The 19005-nt window shown below is 55.1% G+C and overlaps 1 protein-coding gene and 1 long non-coding RNA gene across 2 annotated transcripts in view; one reads left to right on the forward strand and one right to left on the reverse strand.

Annotated features, from left to right (window-relative positions):
* The window catches only part of LOC103005422 (uncharacterized), a 67192-nt gene that overhangs the window by 33311 nt on the left and 14876 nt on the right, over positions 1-19005 (forward strand). The window lies entirely within an intron of this gene.
* Positions 10720-12696, reverse strand: LOC130708312 (uncharacterized). Its single transcript, XR_009008507.1, has 3 exons — positions 12570-12696; positions 11728-12122; positions 10720-11009 (listed from the first exon to the last, which is right to left on the reverse strand). It is a non-coding gene; the product is annotated as an uncharacterized LOC130708312 (long non-coding RNA).

Here is a 19005-nt window from a genome sequence, read left to right on the forward strand (position 1 = left end):
TGTGCTAATGGAAGGTGGCTGGAAGGCCGCTTCCAAGAAATGTACAGATTGATGGGTTCTGCCACTCACAGCTGGCCTTAGTCATCAGTTCCAACAATGGGGGTGCTTGAAGCACTGTAACAGCCCCCAAAAGGGAGTATACTGCGGGGAGAAGCATCATGTACTTCGCTGATGAGTAAGGCCTTGACCATGGGCTATGGTCCATGACCTTCCTCAGCCCTGCCACTTGGCCCCCACCTTGACTCTCCTTTGCCTCAGTTTCTTCCTCCTAAGTGCCAGCCCCTGAAAGTCCCCACGTGGGCTCCATAGACGCCTCCCATGCCCCGGGTTAAAACTGCCATCTTTCCCCCCCAGTTCACTCCTCCTTTATTACTGAGATCATCACATGCTGGGAATCGCCACCGATTCTTCAAGCCACAAGCCCATGGCCAACTTGTTTGCTCCAGATAGAAACACCAGCATTGATTTTGCTGCATATTCATTGTAAAACTGCAAATGATATAAAACACGTACATTGAAGAATGGAAGTTCCCTCATTATTTGCCCTCCAAAAATAGCTACTGCCCACATTTGGTGAATTCTGGTATCTGTTTAGACTCTCTCAGTTATAACAGGCAGAAAATCCAATCAAAATAGGAATTATGGGTCCATGTAATAGAACAATGCAGAGGTGGCTGTGGGTTTCAGGCATGGTTTGATCCAGAGGTTCATGATGTTATTGAGGCTCTGGCTTGACTTCTCTGCAGTTCTTTTCCTTCTGCCCTCCTCATGGTGTCAGCTGGTCCAGTTAGGGTGGTAGAAGTGGCTGCTGGGGTCCCAGATGTTATACTCACACTGCACCATCAGAGGAGGCAAGACCAGCTCATTCTTGGTTCCCAAGTAAGAGTGAGGAATCCTGTTTCTCAAAGGTGTTCTGACCCAGCCTGGAGGGGGGTTAAAGAAGACTTCCTGGAGGAGGTGGGGCCTGAACTCATGTTGAAGAACCACCTGTCAGGAGAGTTGGGGCCCCTTTTATGTATGAGAAAGCAAAGTGCCCTTTCACCTCTATTGAAACTTGAGGCTCAGGAAAGTTAAGTCGTGGGACTGAAGAGGCTGAAGTGGTCCAGAGGGACCGCATGAAGCAGGTCAACAGGTCAAGCTCCCATTTTGCAGACAGATCTGGGCCGGAGCCTCAGGTTGCGTGGCCTCAGGCAAGCCGGCCTCATCTCCCTGAACCTCAGCTTGCTTACTCACTGTGAAATGAAGGCAGCAACAGACCAGCCTTCGGGGTTATTAGGAGGGTTAAGGCCCATCCCTCATATGCACTCAGGAAACATGACTTGCTATTCATATTGTTGTTATTGGTGCCTTTGTTATTATGGCCACTTTGATAGAGACTTATTAGCACAGTGCCAGGTACCCAGCAGGTGCCCAGGAAATAATAGCTGGGACCCTGATCATTATCCCCAGCTCCCTGGGGCAGAGCAGATGTGGCTGGGCCCACCCAAAGCCCACTTGCCCAGCAGAGTGACACCATCACCGTCAATGAGCAAAGAAGGTGAGTGGTGGGACAGGCCCAGCCTGGGCCCAAGCTCATGGGGAGCTGGTTGCCTCCATGGGGGTTGCCCCACTCCCTCTATCCGTCAGAGCCTGGTTATGTGTCTGGTTGACCGGCTATGTGTCTCTCCCTGGCAGGTGAGCCATTAAGCACCAGGCCCCGAAAGCACTGGCCTGCAGTCTCAGCATTAAGTGTATTCGCAGCCATTAGCAAGAGGCCCCAGCCTGGCCAGTCAGGGCGAATCCTCAGCCCACCCCTTGCCCCCGCTCCCTGGGGGTTGCCTGTTAAAGCTCCATCCTTGGAGGGGAGAACAGAGGCTGAGAAGAAAACATGGGGCTTCTAGGGCCCACGTGGACATTTGTGTAGGTTGTTCACTGCACAAAGGTGCTGCTCAGGGGGCAAGTGGAGCTGCAATTCAGCCAGCCCTCCGCTTCCCAGGCTGTGGGACCTGGCTCAGGCTGCATTCCACACAGGAGGTGGTGCCCTTTTCTAATCCGTTCAAAGGAGCCTTAGGGGAGAGCCGTGGCCTGCGTGGGCTGCAGAAAGAAGCTATCTGAGAACTCGAGGCCTTATGTAGTCTTTTTTTTAAATTGCATTTTTAGGGACATCTTTTTAGAGTACAGTTCTATGAATTTTATCATGTGTATAACTTTGTATAACCACCATCACAAGTAGGATACAAAACAGTTCTATCACCCCAAAAAACTCCCTTGTGCTCTCCTTTCGTAGTCACGTCCTCCCCTTGCTCCTAATCCCTGGCAACCACAGATCTGTTCTCCATCATTCGTCTCTTAGAGAATGGAATCGTGCAGTATGTGATATTTTGAGATTGGCCTTTTGCGCTCAGCATAGTGGCCTTGAGATCCATGCGAGGTGATGCGTGTATCAATAGTTTGTTCCTTTTCATTGCTGAATAATAGTCCATGGTCGGGATGTACCATTTTATCCGTTCACCCACCAAAGGAATTTGGGTTGTTTCCACTTTGGGGCTTTTACAAATAAAGCTGCTATGAACATCCATGCCTCTGTGACTATGAACGTGCCTGTCTCTGCATGGACCTAAGTTTTCACTTCTCTGGGATAAATGTCTAGGAGTAGTACAGCTGCATCATAGGGCAAGAATACGATTAACTTTTTAAGAACCTGCCAGACTGTTTTCCAGAGTGACTATACCGTTGTGCATCCGTATCTATAATGTATGAGAGTTCCAGTTGCTCTGGACTCGTCAGCACTTGATATTGTCAGTTTTTTTATTTTAGCCATCCCAGTGGGTGTGAAGCAGTACCGCATTACACTTTTAATTTTCATGTGTCCCTGATGGTTAACAGTATTGAGTATTTTTTCATGCATTTATTTGTCATCTGATAGATCTCTGATGAAGTGTCTATACAAGTCTTTTGCCTATTTTTCAATTGGACTATTGTGAAACTATTGAGTTTTGATGGTTCTTTATATATTCTGGATACAAGTCCTTTGTCAAATATGTGATTTGCAAATATTGTCTCACAATCTGTGGCTTGTCTTTTCATTCCCTTAACAGTTTCTTTTACAAAACAAAAGTGTTAAATTTTGATGATTTATCCATTTTTTTTCTTTTGTGGATTTTATTTTATTATTATGTCTGAGAACTCTGCCTAATCCCAAGTCCCAGAGATTTTTCTCCTATGTTTTCTGAAAGCTTTGTTTTAGAGATTTAGGTCTATGATCCATTGTGAGTTGATTTTTTCTTTTTCTTTTTTAATATGGGGTGAGGTAAGGGTCAAGATTCCTTTTTTTTTTTTGCATGTGTCCCACAGTATTTATTAAATTAATGAATGAAAGGCACAAAAGATCAGGTAGCAAGGCTAGCAAAATGGGGGAGATCAAGATTGTGTACTAGTCAATGGATAAAGGATTTTTTTTTCAGCAAATGATGTTAAAACCATTGGACATTCATTTAAAAAAAAAAAATGAACCTCAACCTAAACCTCATACCTTATACAAAAAAATGACTCTCAGTGGATCATAGATTTAAATGTAAAAGGTAAAGGACTCCAGCAAACCCATTTATGTCGTAGGAGATTCCCAGCCCAGCTCTGCTGTCGGATGACATAGGAGTGGTGAGAATTATACGAGCATATAGGGTAAGTCAAGTGAGAACCTTCTATGGCCACCCCTGACCTGTCCAGGGTTTGAGAGAACCAACATTTATCAAACGTGAACCCTGCACCAAGTGTTCCACTGAATGCTTTCTTTGCATCCTCTCATTTAATCCTAAAACAAGTCAATAAACGTTTAGAGGTTGGTGTTTTTGTGCCCACTCTATGGATAAGGAAATTGAGCTCAGAGAGGTTAAGAAACTTGCCTAAAGTCACAAAGTAAATGGGGGAGCGAGGTTTTAACCCAGGTGTCCACCTCTGCTAGAGGCAGGCAGGGCACAGTTGGGCCAGGCTAATGTAGAGTTACATTGCTGATCTATCACATGGTTATGGGGCCTTGGTTGGGGTGGGTGCGGGGGGCAGGTATGCTTTTCTCCCAGGATTCTGGGGAGATTAGAGGCCCCCATTCTCTGGAGAGCCTTAGCTGAGTCCCCTTCATGCTGATGCCTCCTCCTGGATGGCTCTTGTTTGGGGGCACTCACTAAACCCATCCGCAACAGACGGAACTGTTGCAGGCCTGATGATGGCGGATACCTCCAGGCAGCGCATGCGCATGACGGCATATGCCAGTCCCGGGCTGATAGGATCTTCTTCCCTGCGCTGGGGCTCCCTGCCTCCTGTGACTGGTCATTCCAGCCCATCGGCCTTTCCCTCGTTCCTAGTGCATCCCCACCCCCACCCCTTGCCCAGCCTGTAACCCCCTACTTAGGGGGCCCGCTCCACTTCTTCTCACTTCTCACTTCTTCTCACACATAACTGCTGTTTCAGCATTCAGCTCAAGTGATGCCTTCCCAGCAGCTTCTCCGAGCTCTCCCTCTTCCTGCTGCTGATAAATACAGTCTAGTCCCATATGGTCTGAAAAGCTGGCATTTGGCAACATAGCCTTCTAGAGATGCATGGGCCCCTCTAGAGCCTTCTAGATGCACCTAGAGATGCATCTAGGAGCAGTCTCAGCCCCAAATAGATTGTGAGGGCAGGGACTGAGTCTTTTTTTTTTTTTTTTTTGGCCGTGCCACGCAGCTTGTGGGATCTCAGTTCCCCGACCAGGGATTGAATCCAGGCCACACGGCAGTGAAAGCCCGGAATCCTAACCACTAGGCCACCGGGGAACTCCCTGGGGGCTGAGTCTTAATCCCCTCTGCTGGGCCCAGAGGAGACTGGCTCCCAGCCCATGGCTCAGGGTCCATCAGACGCATCTCTGCCACCTCCTTGCTGTGTGACTCAGTGTCTGGCATGCCATAAACGCTCCATTGATGGGAAGAGTTGCTGCCTTGCTTTGGGGGCTGTTATTTTTATTCCCAGGATGCCTCCTGGAGCGGTGGTGTAGCCAGATATGGACGGTGAGAGGGTCCGCTGCTCTCGGAGGGAAGCAAAGTCCTACTGCAGCAGGAAACCTTCCCTCCTCCCCACACCCACCCCTGAACCCCGGCCTGGAACAAGCCCACCACACCCTGCGGGCTCCACGCAGCTCCCTCCAGCCAGGGCTGCAGGCTCCTAGGGGCAGGGTGGGGGCGGGGAGAGGGACCAGCTTTTAATTCTTTTCCCCCTTCATAGCCTGGAGTTGACCCTCGGAGTGACACTGAAGGGGCCCCAGGGAGGCTGGGGTCAGGTAGAGGGGAGCAGCCTCTTGCCTAATGAAGTCTGCCCAGAGGCCAGACCTCCTGCAGCCTAATTAGATTTTATGATCCTGAAGGAGGCACCCTGGATCCTTGCTCACCTCCAAACCTCATCAGCACCCGGCCTTGTCCAGTCCAGGCCCAGCATCTCAAACACAGCTCCTGCTGGCAACCTGCCACTGTCCCTGGCCTCCGACCTCTCCCCTGGACGCTGCTCCTGCCGCCTCTCCTGTCTCGCCCACTCTTGATCAATGCTGGGGATATCTTTCTAGAACGCAAATCAGATCATGTTCCCCTCCCCCCTCCCCCCACCCCCAGACTCCCACTCCCTTCAACAAGGGCCTCTCCATCTTTTTATTCACAATTATCACCTGGTGATCCTGTTAAAATGTAGAGGTATTGGGACCCATCCCCCAAGAGTATGACTTCCTGGGTCTGGAGCAGGGCCCAGGAACCTGCATTTCACAAGTACCCCTCTAGGGCTGGGGACAGGAGCCCAGGGCGTGGCTCTACTCATACTCTCACATTCTGGCTCAAAACCCTGGGGCCACAAGGATATAAATGTGAACCTGGCCTTCCGGAGCACTGTGAAGGTGTGTCTTCAAGGAAGGCGGCTAGAACAGGTTTGCACAGAGCAGTTTTCTAGCCAGGTTACTAAGTTGTCAATGTCTAGACAGTTGGTACATGGACCTCCATTTGGCCTTGGGTCCCACAAATTTGAGGAGTAGTCCTGCTTGGCTCTCAGCTCTTTATTGCCTCATCTGCAGGATAAGCTCCAGGGGGCTCAGCTTGGCTCAGCTCTGACCCCCTCCCTTCTCCACATTACCCTCCAGCATCTAGCTTATGGTCTTTGAAAGCACCAGGCAGCTTATCACCTCTGTGCCTTTGTACATGTTCCCACTGTCTGGAACGCTCTTCTCCCACTTGTCCCCTTGGAGAACTCCTATTCATCCCTCAAAACCCAGTTTAGATTCCATGATTCCTGAGGGCCCCTCTGTGCCCTCGCCCCCTTCTCTGGTTGCACATACCCTGCTTTGCTATAACTATTTTGTTCGGTTCCTTTCCTGGAGGCAGATTATCATCTTTGCCATAATGGTTTTAGATTTGGGAGACTTGGTTTTGCTTCTGGCCCTGATACTTACCAGGGCTCTGAACTTGGATGTTGTCTACCCACCTCTCTGAGACCTTTTCATTACTGGTAAAATGGGGATTAAAATATTACCCTCTGCATTGTGTTGCTTTGATGTTTAAATAAGATCACACGTGTGTGGGGCTTGGCACGGTGCATGGCACAGAATTACTGCTTCGTTATTTTGACGTCTTTCCTGATGTCGGGCAAGTTCTGTGAGACCAGGGAGTTCATCTCCTCATCTTTGGACCCTTGGGAGTCCAGGATGGGACTTCTCCCAGAGTAGACCCCAGGAGGACAAGTTGCTGGGTAGCTCAGGGCTCTGCTGTTCTGCCCTGTCCCCGGAAACTGTCCCCACTTTGAGTGCCATCTTTGACCGTGCTTAGGGAAAGGGCCTTGTGTCCCTCTAGGGACATTCATTGGAAGTGAGAAAAGCCAGCAGGGCCCATGGGGTGAGAGAAGCAGGGATGGGGGCGGACACTCAGCCCCAGCTTAGGAGAACAGCTGTGTAGTCTGGTGTGATTCCAGGGTGCCGGCCCCCATCCCATCTCCTAGGCTCCTGCCCAGTGTGGGGGGGAAGACAGCGTGCCCGGGCGGCACGAGGACTGGCCCCAGCTGCAGAGCTGGAGCGAGAATCTCTTGATCTCTTGGCTGCACCAAGAGGCGGAGGCAGCCGGGGCCCTGGAGATGGTCTCCATGACAACTGCTGCCACTCACTCCCCATCTCGGATGTAAATTAGTTACAATTTTATTAGTGTGCAGAATTTCAAGAGGCCGGATCCTGCCTTGGAAGGGAAAAGGATGCTGGGGGGACAGGGAAGAGTCTCCAAATGCTTCATACTCCCGCAAGGTCCCCAAACCCCAGGGTAGGTCCACGGAGACTGAATTGGGCCGCACGCCCTCATTTGTCTGGCCCGTCAGCCGGTCTGGACTGGGCGAGTCAGCCTGTCTCTGGAGAGGAGGGGACACACAGGCCCAGAGCACCAGCAGTGGGCCCCGTGCTTTTCGGGCCTTGTCTGGCCTCCTCCTTTTGGCAGCCTGTGAGCCTCCCCACTCGTCAGGGGAGGCGGCTGAGGGCCACAGGGGTCATCAGCTGGTCCGAGGGTGCCCGGCTTGTCACGACCAGGTTCTGCTCTCCCCTCTCTGCTCAGCTGCCTCCCGATGGGGGGTCAGAGGTCACTGAGATGCTGCTGGGCACCAAGGCAGGCAGGTGAGGACATTGCCAAGAGTTTGGGTTTCTGAGCAAACGTGGGGCCCTGGGCGCCAGGAGTCAGCATGCGGGGCTGCTGCCAGATGTGGCCGGGCGACGCCCGAGTCACGGCTTCCTGACGTTCGATGATCTGAGTCACACGTGCAGATACACAGGCGTGCACACACACACTTTTTCCCCCCAAGGAGGGAAAAAAGGGGCAAATGTGTCTTTTTCCTAAGGCTGTTGTCAAAATTAGTTGCGTCTCCCAAGGCACATCCCACCGTGTGTGCCCCTGAGGTGGTACCACTCCCTCCGCTGCGGAGATCAAGCTCTGGAGGGCAGGGCCCAAAGAAACAGCAGACCAGCAACGCCCCCTGGGCTCCTAATTGGGGCTGGCTTGGTGGTGGGCACTGAGGTGCCCTCCCAAGGGCAGAGGAGTTGGCACTGCAGGGGCAGGGTGGGGTGCCGAGGGACAGAGGGCATGAGGGGATGATGGAAAACTCCAGACAGGTGTGAATGGCCGAGCCAACGAAGGAAAGAAAGCCAAATACAGGCTTGGAGGTGCGCGACAAAGCCTCAGCAAAGGCTCAGGGCACAGGCTATCGGGAGGACGGATGGAAAATGGATGGGGATGAATCGGACAGGGGACTAGATGGGGATGAATCGGAGATGGATGGGAGGCTGATGGGAGGTTGGATAGGAAGCTGGATGGGACATGGTTGGGAAGATGGATAAGCTGGATAGATGATGGGCAGGAGGAAGGATGGAAGGGCAGGTGGGAGGCTGTTTCACACAGCGGTGAGGCTTGTGGGCTACGGCCACACGCGCTGGGATTCAGACCCCAGCTCGTCCATTTAGTAGTGCTGTCACCTTGGGCAAGTTTTCATAATCTCTCTGAGCCTCAGTGTTCCAGACGGGAGGGTGGATGCAAGATCAGTGGAAGAAGCAGTAACCTGGGGCCTCATGCATGTAAAGCACACAGGAAGTGCTTAATAAATGTTCACGCCATCATTTCATCCCCGAATCCCGAACTCGGCCTTGGGGACGTGGTGGTGAGTAAAGAAATGCTGGGGCTGCCCTCGGGGGCTCGAGTCCATCGGGCGAGGTGATCAGTCCTGATGCAGGGCCCCTTGGGGTGGAGAGAGAAGGAGGGGAAGGCGGGAGGAGAGGGGTCAGGGTTATGGGATCTGTGTCCCTGGGGTCTCAGGACAGGGTCAGGGCGTTGGCAGTGTTCAGGTGAAGGAGAAGAGGGCCTGGCTCTGGACATGCCAGTGCAGGGCGGGAGGGAAGCCAGAAGCAGGGGCGAGGAGGGCGATTGTGGTTCACGCAGGGAAGAGGCAGGCTGGATGAGGTGGAGCCAGACAAGGTGCTTTTCAACGGGGGGGTGCTACTCCAGCTGTCTCTGCCTCGCTCAGTCAGTATCCAGGACCCGGCCCACCCCCGCCTCTGGACCTCAGTTTCCCCAGGTGTACGTGGGCTGGAAGATTCCTAAAGGTGCTTCCAGATTTGGGGACAGTCTGAGCCTCATCCAGGTGGATGGTAGCACGGACCTCTCACTCCTCCTTGGGAGCGAGCCGGCCATGGTGGCCGGCCCCTCCTAAATGCACTAGCTGGGGCTTGAATCCCAGCGCATGTGGCCGTAGCCCACAAGCCTCACCACTATGTGAAACAGCCCCTCCCGACAGGGATGGAGAAGCACCAGCCAGACCACAGGCCTGCGCTCCCGAGGTCCAGCCCGCACGTGTGAGAGAGATGGAAATATTAGGGAAGGATCTACAGGAGGAGAGCATCCTGCTGCTTCGACAGGGCTCTGTGTCTGTGGAACTGTCCATCTGTGATTAGATCATGGCCCAGAGGCTGGGCAAGACCCTGCGGCAAATAGGCCCCGGGTGACCCTGTCCTGGAAACACGCCCTTATAGATAAACCACTGATTCTACAGAGACGGCGAGACCCCTCTCTAACTCCATACTGCCGGTTCCGACATCCGCGTGAGGGTGACGGGCTCCCTGAGCTTCACCCGGGTTCAGTGTCTGGCACCAGGTGTGTGGTAGATTCCCTGCGAGGCGAGGCCACCTGCCCATCTCCCATCACGTGGAGACAGAAGCCCACGGAGCGAGGTGGCAGCTCCGGCTGGCTCCCCGCCACCCCGTCTCCTCCATCCCCCATCTCACAACTCGCCATATTTTGTGGCCCGAGGGCTGAGAATTCTAACAGGCAAGAGCAGGGATGGGACCGCCCACCCTGTTCCAGTCACGTGTCTTACTAATTATGCCGCACACCGGAAAACTTAATTAAATCGATGCTTGGTGTGTAATTTCAACTAGTTTGGAAGTAGGGGGAAATCAAACAAACAGGCACACGGCCCTGCCAGCCTGCGCCACCTTTGGCAAAATCCGGCTGGGCCCGGGATGCTGAGGGTTGCGGGCACTTGTCCTGCCCGGCTCAGCTGGAGTGAAAACGCCTATTTCCCTCTGACGCCCCAGAGGAAACTCCTGCTCCCTGGACTCCCCAGCCCTAGAGACACACACACACACAAACACACATAAACACACACACACAAACACACACGTGCGCATACACACACACCAGGAACGGGCGGTAGCCAGATAGCCAAGGGGACGGGGAAGGTGGGAAAATCCTATGAAGCAAGGGCTGCATTCATGGTTAGCAAGACTGTAGGATAAAAATATAAGGAAATACAAGGAAAGCCAGATATGTATAAATAAAGCCCAGTGTCCGATTCTCCTGGGATTCATTTCCAGGTCACTCTAATCCTCCTCCTCCTCCTCCTTTGTGTCCCTCTTTGGGTGACACCCCTGCTCTGTGTTTTGGCACATGAGGGCGCCCAGCTGCAGGCTGTGTCCCCCGTGGGGACCAGGGTGGTCCGAGAGAGAGGGAGGCCACCCCCAGGAAGGGCATCATGGTGCTCAGGTAGGGATGTGGTGGCAGAGGAGGGGGCGACAGATGGGAAAGGGGCAGGAAGACGGGCAGGGAGGAGCTCGGCATGCTTCTATTTGACCCTGGTGTGGGGTTTTGAACCGTGTACTCTGTCAGCGAAGAGAATGTGAAGAAAAACAAGAGAGGCATTCCTCAGCAGTGGGAGGAGCTCCAGAAGTCACCATTTACTCAGCTTCTTCAGCCATAGCACTTAGTGGGAGCTGGTGTGGGCCAGGCACCTGGGGCACTGTGCACGGGTCAGACAGGCCCTGCTCCGGATGACTTGCCGTCCAGGGCGGGAGACGCAGAGGGAATGAGGCAGCTGCAGAGACAGAGGGGGCCGCGGGCCAAGGCCTGCTGGAGAGTCCCTGTTGCCGGGCGTGGTACCAACAGCTGGCAGCGTTACTTCTGACCCCTCATACAACAGCCTCTGGAGGCAGCTGCCATCCCCGTTACAGCCTGGGGAAATAGAGGCACAGACAGTTAAGTCACTGCCCAGGGCTCCCTGTTTGTAAACGTCGCAGCTGGAGTGTAAGCAGCAGCCTCTCACTGGATTGTATCTGCTGTGGAGAAACAAGGCTGCAGGGAAGGGTGGTCAAGGAGGCCCTCTCTGGGGAGGGGGCTTTTGAGCTGGGGCTCACTGACTGTGTTTGCTCTGGGCTGGGCACCAGGCATCCTACCAAGACCTCACCGGGGCCCCATTTTAGAGATTAGGAGACTGAGGCACAGAGGTTAAGGGATGGGCCTAGGTTCTCAAGGCCAGGGAGAACAGCTTGGGGCTCTCAGGACCTCAGTCTGCCCCCAGCCCACCTGGCCATCCTGCCCCCACAAGGCCGTGGCCGCTTCCTGGCTCAGAATGAAAAAGACGGGGGAATGAGAGAAAAGAGGCCTTGCTTCTCAGAGATGTGAGGTGCTTTTCCCAGTGTCACCGGGCCCTGCGTGGCCTGACTGTCTGTCCAAGATGCTGGCGCATCTGCCCACTGCCACGGGGATGGCCCTGCGGGCGGCGGGTTGCAATGCGCTGGGACTGCGGGCCCCCATGCTGCTAAGGAACCAAGGAGGGGTGGCTCTCACTCCCACAGCTCCTGGGCCCCGGGGTCCCTCGGCCTCCCTGCCTCCTCCATCCACCCAGCCCTTGCTAACCCTGGCCCGGGAGCCACAGGAGAGCCCCGGGTACCTGCTGGGATTGGTGTCCGCTGGCCTGGGTTTGAATCTTGTCGTGCCGCTGCCAGTCTTGCTGCCTCAGTTTCCCTCTTGGGGAACACACCTCGGAGTTTTGGTGGTTCCTCACCACTTGGGTTTTAGGTTCATGTCATCTCCTGGGAGAGGCCCTCATGACTGCCCTCTCCCAACCCCTACCCTGCTGATTTCTCTCTTCCTTACTTGCACGCTCGCAGGTCCAAGAACGTCTTTGTCCACGTGGGGCAGGCACTTTCCTGTCTTGATCTCCCCAGCACCCGGCACAGGCCAGCCCAGAGAAGGTGCTCAGTAGATGTTGGTGAATGAATGAGTCAATCTGACCCACGGGGACAGCATGGGTCTCTCCCTCTCCAGGACATTCTGAGTGTTAAACTAAGTGGGATGTCAAAGCTTAGCTGGGTCTGGGCTCAGGCCCTGGTTACATAACTAGCGGGTCTTCTCCAAGGAGCCAGACCCTAACCTTGGCCCATCCTTCCTGTGACCTGACCAAACACTGGGGTGCCACCTGGCACAGGCCGGCTACTCAACCCAGACAACCCCAGCCAGACTCTCCAGTATCCAGGGCCAGAGGTTAGGGCGGAGAGCTGGCGGTCTCTCCCTCAGAGCCCCAGGGACGGTCCTCCCCCCTCTCCCCCCTACCCTTCCACTCCCTGGTCCTCCCTCCTCCCTCCCTGTCCTCCCCTCCCCCCCTCACGGTCCCCCTTCATCCCCATCCCTGCCCTTCAGGGCCCTGCTCGCCTAGATCTCCCTCTTTCTCAGGTTTCTCTCACTCCCTGCCTCTCTCCTTTTCTCTCTCCAGTTCTTTCCTCCCCACCTCACCCTGTCCAAGGGAGGGGCCGCCAGGGGCCTGATGATTTGCAGTTCCCCAAGCAGCCATCTCCGCAGCTGCACATCTGGGTCATTAGGACGCTCTGGAAAACCGGGCCTGCCTGAGCCCCTGCTCCCGTCCCTCCTCCTCCCCCTCCTCCTCCCCCCAACCTCCTCTCCATCCTCCTTCAACCTCCCACCCTCCTCCCCACCCTCCTTCCTCTTCCTCCTTCCTCCATCCTCCCCCGCCCCTCCCCAGCTCAAGCCAGTATTTTTAGCTCGCTGCTGTGCATTAGCGTGCCCGGGCGCTCCTGGTGAAGCCTGGCTGAGGCTTTATCTGTTGTGACAGCCCCAAGGGCAGCTGGCAGACTTTTCTCCCTCTTAAGTTTGGAGCGCGCTCCCTCTCCCGCGGGTCAGAGCCTCCGCTGGATGGGGGGGCAGGGTCTCGGCCGGGTTTGGAGCCCCCGCGCCGCGTCCGGGCCGAGAGCTTTCCTCTACCTCCCCCTCCCTGCCTCCTCCCCTCCCCAGCTCCCCCTCCTCCCGCCTCCTCCGCGGGCCTCCGGGCCTTTGTCTCTGGAAGACTCCGCCGCGGAGCCTGCCCGCCGCCGCACGCTGGGCTCCCGCGGCCCCGAAGCTCTTCCCTCCCTTCTCTCCTCATTTACTCCTTTCCTTGGGCTGCTTCTCTCAAGGTTCAGTCCCTCTCCGTTTGTGCCTCCCCTTGCTTGCCTACATTTCCACCTCCCCCTTTCTCTCCTCCCCCCACACCCGCCTCCCTGCCTTTAGGGAGTGGAACCGATCCCCGGGTTAGAGCACCGACCCCAGCCTCCTTGCCTGTCTCTGTTCCCTTCCGCCCTTGGCGGGTCCCTCCTGGACCGCAGCATGGGGGGATTGTGAACGGACCCTGGGGCTTGGGGGTTCCTGGAGCCCCCTTCTCCAGGGTTAACCTTTAGGGGGGCCCACCTGGGTGCCCAAGCCTTTCCAGGACTCCCTAGGGTCCAGCCTGGCCCCAGTGGGATGTGCTGCTACCGTCTGGGAGCCCCCAAGACAGCCCTGCTCCTCCTGGGACTGCCCCGAGTGTCCCATCCAGGTGGCAGAGTCCTCCTGTGGAGGGGCGGGGCAGGGAACTCTTCTCAAAAACCTAAGCGTACCCTTTGTGCATGGCACTTTACAGTTTCCATAGCTCTCTGTTCATTGCCTCAGCAGCTGTGCACCACAGACCCAATTTTATTATCCCTCGCGATAGAGGAGGGGCCAGGCGCCTGGGGCACAGACACCCGGCCGGTCTGGGTCTGATGCCCGCAGCCCAGGCAGCCCAGGCCTTGCATCCCCCGAGCGCTACCCTCTACACTAAGCTCAACACCTTTCAGGGGGGCTCTGAGCCCCAGAGAGGCAAAGTCCCTGCCCAAGGTCACACAGCCCAGGCTGATGCAGGGAGAAGCGGGGTTTGGGGGCTCAAGGGCAGGGAGCCTGAGGCCCTGAGGGATCCTACCGCCAGCCTTCTCGGCTGGAACCCTCACATGCCTGTCCTCTCCCCAGGGCAGCTGGGGGGTGGGGGCTGAGGGAGCCACCCTTTGGCCCCCTGCCTCCCCTAATCCCAGGGCTGACAAGGGATGTCATGTGGGGAAAGCCCTGGCCCATCTAAGACCCCCAGTCTCAGCCCCCATCCCCGCTCAGGGCCCCTAGCTGTACTCCGGGCACGGCTCCCGCCCCCCCTCCCTGTTCCCCACCTCCTCTCCCTTATCTTGGTCTCTCCCCATCCAGCCCTTCAGGGCTCTGCTTTCATGATTCTCTGATTCTCACTGCCAGGCTGGCCCCTCGCTGGTGTCCCTCTTTCCCTTCTGTCGCCTCCCCCTCTCTCTGAACTCCTCTCCCCAGCTTTCAAGCCTCCTCCTTCCCTCTGTGTGTTTGCGTTGCTGTCTCTCCCTGTCACCCAGCGCTCTGCTCAGGCTGGATCTCTCTCTCCCTCCCTCCCTCCCTCCCTCTCCCATCCGCTGTTTCTGCCTGCCCCAACACACACACACACACACACACACACACACACACACACACAGAGCCCTGCCCATCATCACTGCAGCAGTGATGGGGTGAGGACTGGCCCCAAGAAGAGGCAGTGAGAGGGGACCCCATGCCCCCAACTCCGGGAGCGCCTCCTGGCTCAGCCTAAGCTAAGCCTGGGGTGGGCTGGGGTTCCAGGCTCCAGCGGCTTGGCAGCGGCATTTTCTGAGGCTCTGGGGCAAACTTTACCCCTGACCAGGCTGAAGTTTCTGGAAGGCGGGATCCCCAGAGTGCCCTGCCAGTGGTCACCACGTTGCAGGGACCCAGCAGGGGAGGGCAGCTCGGAGGGCAGAGGGGTTAGGTCCGGGCTGGGACCCCAGAGATGGTAACAGCGAAGGACAGAGTAGCCAGGTGGCCACCAGGCCTGCCTCAGAGGCGCCTGGTCCTCCAGGCCCTGGGTCTACCCAGCACGTGTGGACACGGCAGGCCTGCACCGAGGGCCTGCCACACCAGAGTTCTCAGGTCCCCTGCTCCCCTTCTCTTTCCCCTGTTCTCCTAGGTACATGGGAGCCTGGGCCCTGGAGTCCAACAGTCCTGGGTTCGAATCTCACCCCCTCTCACTAGCTGTGCAACTTTCGGGGTGACTGATTCCCTCCGCCAGGGCCTCGGTTTCTTCACCTGTAACACGGGGCTAATGCAGCTGCCCACCCTCAGGACTGTTGTGGGGACCTGGTGGGGCCCTCCGTGGGAGGCACCTGGCCCACCCTGGGCTTGGGCACCCTCGCGAGCTGCCATTCGCATGACCCCCGATTTCTCCGCCATCCTGCCAACACCAGCTGAGTGTCATCAGCCCTGAGTTGGCTCCTTGGCTCTAGCACCTGAGCAAGTCATCAGATCCATGGACCTCAGTTTTCTCCTCCATAAAATGGGGCTAATGATAGTCCAACCCTCCCTGGCTGCTCTGAGATCATCTGGGAATAGTCTTAGCTCAGTGAGTGTTGAGGGTTTGAACGGGAGTGGCTGCCGATGGCTGTTTTGTTTTATCTGCTGCATGTTGTTCTAAATTTTCAGCCCGGCCTCCTGCCTTCCAGCCCGCAGGAAGTGTTCAGTCTGGGGCCTGGGGCTCAGGGGCCCTGTCCCACACAACCCTTTGTGTGCCGGGCAGAGGTTGCAGTGTGGAGGGACAGGGGGATGGGGCCTGTAAGAGCTGAGTCTGTGCCCCCCACGGCAGGGGCTGGTGCTTTGAGCCCCTCCTCAGTTCAGACACAGGCCCCTGGGTACTGGGAGGTTGTTCTGCTTGCGGGCCTGGCTTTGTCCCCAGATTGGCAGCTGACCAAGGAAAGGAGAGACAGAGGTTCGAGGGAGGGCCAAGAGGGGGAGGAGAGGGACGGGGAACAATGGTTCCGGAGCCCAGGAGCCCTGCCCGCTCTTCCCTCTGGATGATGGGGGAGCCGCTCTTCCCTCTGGATGATGGGGGAGCCGTCACATCACTGTGAGCAGGGGAGGGGGTGGGCCGGAGGACTCCCGGACTAAAGGAGCATCCGTCAGGACTTGGTCCCCAAAGTCACCATTCCAGCTCCGACAGTGAAACCCTCCTTTCTCTGGCTGTGCCTCCTTCCTCCCCATCACACCTGTACTTCTCCCTGACTTTCCATTTGTTTCTAAACCTTCAGCTCCTCGATGGAAGGCACTTGCTCTTATTCCCTGCTGTGTCCCTGGGACCGGTGCGTCGAGGAGTGACTAATAGTTGTCGAATGAATGAGAGAGCAAGTGAAAGAATGACTCATTGGGTGGCCAGGGGTCAGCCTGGCTCTTTCTAGATGATCAGACTCAGTAGTGCCAGAGGGCAGACGCTGCTGGGCCCTGGGTCTCCTTGAAGGCCATAGTTAGCCCCGCGGGGGACGGAACAGCCTGGTGCTTTAGGGCACAGCTGTGGAGTCAGCCCTGGGTTCAAGTTCTGACACTTAAGGTAGAGAAAGGGGGAAGCGCTGGGGGGCTGTTCCTCACCCTCTGTGGGCCTGGGCCAGCCCTCTCCTGGTGTCCACTGGGGTCACAGCCCCCACTCACATTTCAGGTTTGTCGGTCATTGCTACCTCGATGTGCTTCTGGGTCCCCAGGGCTGCTTACCTGGTGAGGCAAGGGCTCCTCACTCCCTCCTTTGGTTTATTTCCCCGTTTCACTTGCCTCTGGCCCAGCTTGCCTCCTCTTTGGGGCTGGTTTCTGTGGGCACTCGGCCCCCTGGCCATGCCTGGTGCTGCCGGTCTAGCCCTCTCCCCTCCCCACCCTCCCAACACAAGAGCCTTTGCATCTGCTCTTCCCTCTGCTGGGAATGCCATTCCTCTTGCTCTTGGCTTGGCTGCTTCTGAGATGTCAGCCCCAACCACTCTACAGTGTGTGGCCTGATTACTCTCTTGAAAAAGCACACTGCTGCTCCGCTCCGTTGCACTTAGCACAATCTGTGAGCATCTTGTCACGGTGTTTCTCTTTGCTCGTCACCTGCCTGTCTCCTCCTCAGAAAGTCAGCTCCATGCCGGTTGGGCCAGGGTCTGGCTTGCTTGCCATTGCCTCCCCAGTGCCTGCACAGTGCGTAGCATGAAAGAATCACTGCATTACCAGACCTTAGAGCGAGGTTTCGCATGCAGTGCAGACAACAGTGAATGAATGGACAAACAGATGAGCTTATGATGGGACAAATAAGAGGATGGGCTTTGGAATTAGACGGCCTGAGTTTGTACCCTCACCAGCTCCCACCCTTGGGCAAATCGCCTCTCTGTGCCTTAGTTTCCTCATCTGTAAAATGGGGATAACAGTAGTGATTACCTTGTAGTATGGTTGTGTGGATTTATTATTAATTTTTATTGAAGTATAGTTGATTTGCAGTATCTTGTTAGTTTTAGGTGTACAGCACAGTGATTCGGTAATACATATATATATATTCTTTTTTTTTTAATTATTTAATTTATTTTTTGGCTGCGTTGGGTCTTCATTGCTGCTCGCGGGCTTTCTCTAGTTGCGGCGAGTGGGGGCTACTCTTTGTTGCGGTGCGCAGGCTTCTCATTGCGGTGTCTTCTCTTGTTGCGGAGCACAGGCTCTAGGTGCGTGGGCTTCAGTAGTTGTGGCACGCAGGCTTCAGTAGTTGTGGCTCGCGGGCTGTAGAGCGCAGGCTCAGTAGTTGTGACGCACGGGCTTAGTTGCTCCGTGGCATGTGGGATCTTCCCGGACCAGGGCTCGAACCCGTATCCCCTGCATTGGCAGGTGGATTCTTAACTACTGTGCCACCAGAGAAGGCCTATATATATAATATATATATTATATATATACTATATATAGTATATATAATATATATATTATATATACTATATATAGTATATATAATATATATTATATATACTATATATAATATATATATTATATATATATATATTCTTTTTCAGATTCTTTTCCCTTATAGGTTTTACAAAATATTGAGTAGAGTTCCCTGTGCTATGCAGTAGGTCCTTGTTGGTTATCTATTTTATATATAGTAGTGTGTATATGTTAATCCTAACCTCCTAATTTATCCCTCCCCGCCCCTTTCCCCTTTAGTAACCATAAATTTGTTTTCTATGTCTGTGAGCCTCTTTCTGTTGTGTGGATTAAAAGACAACATCTGATAGCTCTAAGTGCACAATATGTGAGTATCAAATAGGCTTTTCCGACATACCATGTCCAAATGCCAACTCTTGATTCCACCCCCCGCCACCCCCACTCCCCCCGCACTTCTCCTGTAGTCTTCTTCCATCTCAGGAAATGGTAACTCCCACCTTTTGTGACACTGCAGTCATCCTTGACGTTTTTCTTTCTTCTACGCCCACATCCAGTCCTTTGGCCAATCCTGATGGCTCTACTTGAAATAAACCCTGAATCCAGCCATTTCTATCTCTCCCACTGTTGCTGTCCCCAACCAGGCCATCACCGACTCTCACCAGGACTCCATCAGCTCCCAACTTCTCCAGCTTCTCTCTGGCTCCTTCAGGCTGTGATCCACTCAGACACCAGAGAGATTCTTTAAAAATGCAAATTAGCCCCTGGCTTGCTGTCCCCGCCTCCCCATTGGCTTCAGTATACCTAGAGAAAATCTGAGCACCCCCCTTCCCATGAGACCTGCACGTGCTGCGCCCTCCAGCCCTCAGGGCACCAGGATGTACGACCTCAGGGCCTTTGCACTTGATGTTCCTCTGCCCAGGACCACTCCTCCCGGCTTTGCACAGGGCTCACTCCCTCCCTTCACCCAAGTCTCAGTCCATTGTCACCTCCTCACCGCCCTGACCTCCCTTTCCAAATTCCAGCCCTTTTGTTCTCTGGCGTAGCCCCTCACCCTGTTTTCTTTCTGACTTGTCTTGCTCTCTGGCTCTTGTATTGCCCTGTTTCTTTGTCTCTTTCTTCCCTAGCACGTGAGCCGCCCAGACTCAGG

This window comes from Balaenoptera acutorostrata, chromosome 6 (assembly GCF_949987535.1).
Source record: "Balaenoptera acutorostrata chromosome 6, mBalAcu1.1, whole genome shotgun sequence".
NCBI classification, from domain to species: Eukaryota; Metazoa; Chordata; class Mammalia; order Artiodactyla; family Balaenopteridae; genus Balaenoptera; species Balaenoptera acutorostrata.